Raw genomic sequence first — 5,878 nt, 5'->3', positions numbered from 1 at the left:
TACTAAAAGGGAAATGAGACTAGCAAGCTAGATAATTTGTAACATCAAATATTCTTTTTCCATGGTTAAAATTTTCTCTGTGAAGAAACATGAGGAATAAACAAATCAATGTATCTTAAAAGCAATAACTAATAACAATGCCAAATGCATGAAGTGAAAATACCTCAGGATACACTTTCACAGTTCTGCTCCATCATAGCTGAATGCAATATGCTATAACAATAATAGGAGTCACGCTTGTCATATTTCCCCTGATCTCTAAAGAAGAATGCCAATGCAATAGTAATGCACCTTGCTTCTCTTTCTTGCTATCAACATTCTTTGTTGTTACTGCGGCCTATTACATACTTTGAAAAGTTTCCTCTGAAAACAAACTTGGCAGTACTCTGAGGCCAATGTAATGAGACAGACACCCAACATTGTCTTCGAAATCAATCATGGCCATGAACTGGAAGAGTGGGTAAACATATCAGATATTATTTGGGATTTGTAGCATTGTTCTGTGTGGGAAAGCAGGAAGACAACGTGGGGACAAAACTTCATTTCTCTTATGTTACACTCATTGTCCTTGACTCCTCTCTCAGAAGAGTTGGCATGATGAGACATACTTCTCATTGACTACATACTAAGAAGTGTTTGGAAATGAATTACACAGTAATTTAAATGAGCAGGTTTGGATTAAGGAACAGCTTGATGTCAAATTTCATCTTAGTAGAGTGCCTGTATTTCTGCTCCCAATTAGATTTCTCCTAAATAATTATGTTTGATCCCTCAGACCTTCGTGGTGAGATTGGGGTTTTGAGTACTAAAATATTACTAAGGAAGGAGTCAATCTACTTCTTGATAATTCAGTATCCGATACTAAATTCCTAAACTGATAATCAAAAGTTTTAGAGGTTTAAGAGTTGGAAGAAACTGGCTCCGGTAAGGAGTGGTAGGAGATTAAAGCGATTGCCAGGCACTGAACCTCCAGGTCCTTTCTAAACCATTTTCCCCTTGTTTGTCTCTCTACCCAAGAGCACCTGAAGTCTCGGCTGCCTTATTCTCTTTAGTAATTTCTGCCACCCACTGTGTACACATTGTACTCTTTCCTCCCCAAATCACACCTCCGGTTGATTCTTTCTATACTCACCTCCAAATACTTATTGACCAATTCTCTGCTGCTATTCCTTCCTTTTGTGTCATCAGAGGCAAGCTCACATGCTCTTCATTTTAAGGGCTCTGCTGCTGCTCATTGCTGGGAATCATGGGTGTAAAATGGCTAAAATAGAAGAGTTTACCCTAGGAGGATTTATAGGACCAATAGGCAGAGGAAAACAGGCTTTTATAGAAAAGAAAGAGGTAGACCTCTAGAAAAACAACTAAATTATCTTTTACCCCTCTTGCAGAACTGTAAAGAATCCTTTGTTGTGGAACAAGGGTTAAAGAAAATTCACATCAGCGGCTATAATGATGGCATAACCCATGTTTAATAAATAGAGGCAGATGTGTGATCACTAGGGAGAAGGCTTGCCTAAGTAGTACTATTATTTGAAGAGGTTAGAAATGAACATGTTCAGGTTTGATCCAGAATACACAGAATGTGAGATCTAATCACTTAGATATATTTCTTCGAGTTTATAATGTGAGTGCAGTGAAAAAGGTTTGCAGATTGAAACATCTCAAGGAATTCTTACTTTTTGTGAGCACTCAAAGCAATTAATGCAGAATACATGTGTCATGTATTAGGTTTGGTACATCCCTATGTTAAAAGTGTCTGATCAGCATGCACTCCACTTTTATCTTGGGGAGTAGGATGTATCAGCCCCTATTTCCATATGTCTTAATTTGCTAGTCTGCTATGACAAATAATACACAATAAGTTAGCTTAAATAGTGAGTATTTATTGGCTCACAATTTCAGAGACTAGAAGTTCAAAATCAAGTCGTTGGCAAGATCATTCTTTTTCCTCAAATTCTATGACATTCTGGTGCTGACTCACTGTGGGTTTCCTTGCCTGTAAACTCACTTCCTCCTTGTGTCTGCTCTTGCAGTTTTCTGCTGACTCCTGGCTTCTGGCTCCTCTCTCTATGACTTTCTCTCTAAAAGGCTGCCAGTAAAATGGATTAAGATCCAAAGGTCCACCTTGATTGAGTTGGGCCATCCCTAAATAGCTTCTTAGAAGACCCTATTCACAAATGAGTCTACACTTTGACTCACTTTAACATTCTTTAAAGACACTATCTACAAATGGTTTCATACCCACAGGAACATGGATTTAGATAAAGAACAAGTCCTTGGGAAGTGGATTTGGCTCAATGGATAGAGCATCTGCCTACCAAATGGGAGGTCCAGGGTTCAAACCCAGGGTCTCCTGACCTCTGTGGTGAAGGTGGCCCACACGCAGTGCTAATGTGTGCAAGGAGTGCCGTGCCATACAGGGGTGTCCCCTGCACAAAGGAGTGAGTCCGGTAAGGAGAGCCATCCCACATGAAAAAAAAGGACAGCCTGCCCAGGAGTGGGGCTGCACACACAGAGAGCTGATGCAGCAAGATGATGCAACAAAAAGAGATACAGATTCCCGGTTCCACCTGACAAGAATGCAGGCAGGCACAGAAGAACACACAGCATATGGTCATAGAAAGCAGACAATGGGGGGGGGGGTGGTGAGGAGAGAGAAATAAAAATAAATCTTAAGAAAAAAAAATCACGTCTTTGCTGAGGTACATTACCCAATCTGCCACATCATCTAACCCAGGCTGTGGAAAAGGTTGGTTGGAACTTTCCTTCATTATGCCCCTTTTTCCTATCATGGATCTTGAAAAAACAATTGCAGCAGCATAGTCTTTTTATTAACTAATTTTTTTTATTTCTAAAGAAGCTTTAGATTACATAAATGTTACAGAACAAATATAGGAGATTCCCATGTGCCCCAGTCTTTCACATTTTCCCACATTAACAACATCTTTCATTGTGTGGTATATTTGTTACAATTGGTGAACACATATTGAAATGAAGCATTGCTACTACCTGTGGACTATAGTTTACATAATAGTTTACACTCTGCTCCACACAATTTTATAGGTTATGACAAAATGTATAACGGCCATATCCATCACTGCAGTGTCATGCAGGTAATTTCAATGTCCAAAAAATACCCTCAGGTTAAACTTATTCTTCCCTTTCCCTCCCTTCAGAACCTCTGGTGGCCACTGCCTTTATATCAATGATAAAAGTTCTTCCATTGCTAGAATAGTAATAAGTCCACTTATTAGAATAACAATAAGTCCACTTCAGTCCATTGGTCATTCCCCGATCTTGAGGATTTTGGGTGGTGATACCTACTCTGTTTCTAATTGAGAGGGGGCTTAGATCCCATGGGGCAGATGGCTGGAACTATCTTGCTTGCAGTTGCAGACACTCTCTGTTCCTTGGGATAGTCATTGTCCATCATCATCTCCTTGTCCTGGGTGAGTCCAAGAACTGGAGAGTAGATCTTAACTCCGCTGAGAGTCAGGGCTCAACTGGCACATAAATGGACCAAAGATTTAAGTCTCTGGGACACATATTTAACAAATATAGTGCTAATTATAGTGCTAATTATTTTATCAAATAAAAGGGGCAGAAGAGCCATGCATAAAATGACTATAAATGAGTCTAACTCTGTTACACTGGGGAGCATAAATTCCAAAGTAAGGCCCATTGATGGGGTGCTGAATTCCTGAACCTGTCTGTCCTACTTATAGTATCTAGATGTCTCTAGAGCCCTCAGGAACCCCACTGTTTTAAGTACTATTTACTTTGGCAGTCAATGAGATCCTGCTCAGATGTCTATATGCGTAACCTCTGGACTCATTTTGAAATCTCTTAGCCATAAAAACTCATTTGTATTTACTATTTTCCTCTTTTGGTCAAGGTCTCTTCCCAGATGCATAGCTAGTTGTATCGGTGCCAGGAAGGCCCCTGGGAGTCATGTCCCATGCTGGGGAGAAGGTAGTGTGTTTGTCTGCTGAGTTTGGCTTAGAGAGAGGCCACATTTCAGTAACAAGGAGGCTTTCAGGAGGTAATTCTTAACCAATATATAATATTAGGTTAAGTTTCAATTTCACAAGAAAAGGTTCATAAGTATAGTCATCATTATCAAGGGCCTGGCATAATGGTCTCTTCCTTCACTAGACACTGGCCATATACTCAAGGGATTCTTGCCATTTTATTAGAGAATGTAGCAGGACTCCCCAGGATGGGAATTTGATATTCTTGCAGTTATTCTGTGGGACTCCACCCTCTGAGACAATGCCCCACGAACACTTGAACATATTTAAATGTCTTAGAGAAAAGCAGAATTGAGGGGGCTATTCCACTGGCATTCTGCCTCCTGCAGGAGCAATTTCCATAAGATTACATCACATATGTGCTGGGATAATTGGTTAACAATTTCAGATAAAAATTAAAAGTACCTTCAAAGAATATATATTCAAGAAATCAATATCAATTCAAGCTGAGGCTTAATCTGATCAGAATTGGCAAAAAGATTTTAAGTGTTTGGAAATGGATAGAAATGCCAAAGTACATTATAGTGTTTGTAATTAGAAGCACTAATATTTAAGTATGATAGTGTTTGAAAGGGAAAGTCTAAGTTATGTATAGAACTAGAAGAAAAGCTAAAAAATGAAACATGGGACTGTATAGCATAGTGAACCCACTTGTGTAGGATGAGTGTCGTTAATAGTGCATATATAAGAAGCATTTTTCTATGAAACAGAACAAATTTATATTACTATTACAATTAGTTAATAATAAGATGATACTTGGGTAAAAATACAACCAGAGCAAACTATGGACTGTAGGGTATGGCAATATACTAATATTCTTTCATCAATGGTAAAATAAAATCATGCTACGTAAAAGAAACTAGAAACAAGGGACTACATATTGTTAGACTCCATCTATACAAAATGCAAATATAAATACATTTATAGATACTTACCTGGCAGCGAGATACCATAATCATGAAGGTGGTTTTCCCAGGGCGAGGCTTATCCCTTGCACTCTGGATGTGCTGACCCCTGTGATTTCCCCAAATGTGGGAAACTCAACTGCATAATTTGTGGTAGTGGGGGACTGTGTTCACGCTCTCTCCTGATTAAAAAAAAAAAGAGAGAATAAAATACATTTATAGAGACAGAACTAGATTAGCAATTATGTATGGCAGGGGAAGGATAGAGTGACTGGGAGGTGATTACTAAGGAGTAGAGGGATTTTCTTTTTGGAGTAATGAAATATAATCAGTGTTATCTAATATTGGTTGCAGAGATGAATGAACAACTCTGTGATTATTCCGAATGTCATTGATTGTACACTTTAGATGGATAGTGCGGCTTATGACTATGTTTCAATAAAATTGAGATAAAAATAGAAAAAACTAAAGTACCTACCACCGTACCTGACATATGATACATATAATACAGTACTAATAAACGATCTTTCTTTTACCTATAAAACTACATGCAGAAAAGATCACTTTGGGGCACTTTCTAAAGAGATTAATGAAATTATATGTAAATTACAAAAGAACTACTTTTTATCTGGAGAAAGATTTTTAAAGAAAATTAGATATTGTTTTAAAGGTATTACAAATTAGAGAAGCATTGAACACATTTATTTATTTATTCAACAGATAAAATACCTGTTGATTGAGTGTAATTTTTTATTTTTTATGGGAGAGAGACCAAAAATACTTTCCCCTGCTTTCTAAGAATTTACAATATATTCTGGGGAATTAATGTCTATGTTAAAAATCTCATGGGTTTTTGTCAGGATAATGTGAATGATATAAACAAAAATGCTTTGTAAGTGAATAGCAAATTACACAGATGTAAAATATGAAATCGTTATACAA

General features: G+C 37.8%; 1 non-coding gene across 1 annotated transcript; it reads left to right on the top strand.

Moving 5' to 3' along the window:
• Nucleotides 1–4,958: 4,958 nt before the first annotated feature.
• On the top strand, nt 4,959–5,121 carry LOC111761947 (U1 spliceosomal RNA). Its single transcript, XR_002795172.1, has one exon. It is a non-coding gene; the product is annotated as a U1 spliceosomal RNA (small nuclear RNA).
• The last annotated feature ends 757 nt before the right edge of the window (nt 5,122–5,878 follow it).

The sequence above is a fragment of the Dasypus novemcinctus genome, chromosome 9, assembly GCF_030445035.2.
Source record: "Dasypus novemcinctus isolate mDasNov1 chromosome 9, mDasNov1.1.hap2, whole genome shotgun sequence".
Lineage (NCBI taxonomy): Eukaryota > Metazoa > Chordata > Mammalia > Cingulata > Dasypodidae > Dasypus > Dasypus novemcinctus.
Note: the sequence above shows the minus strand (reverse complement) of the source record. Positions and strands in the feature narration are given on the sequence as shown.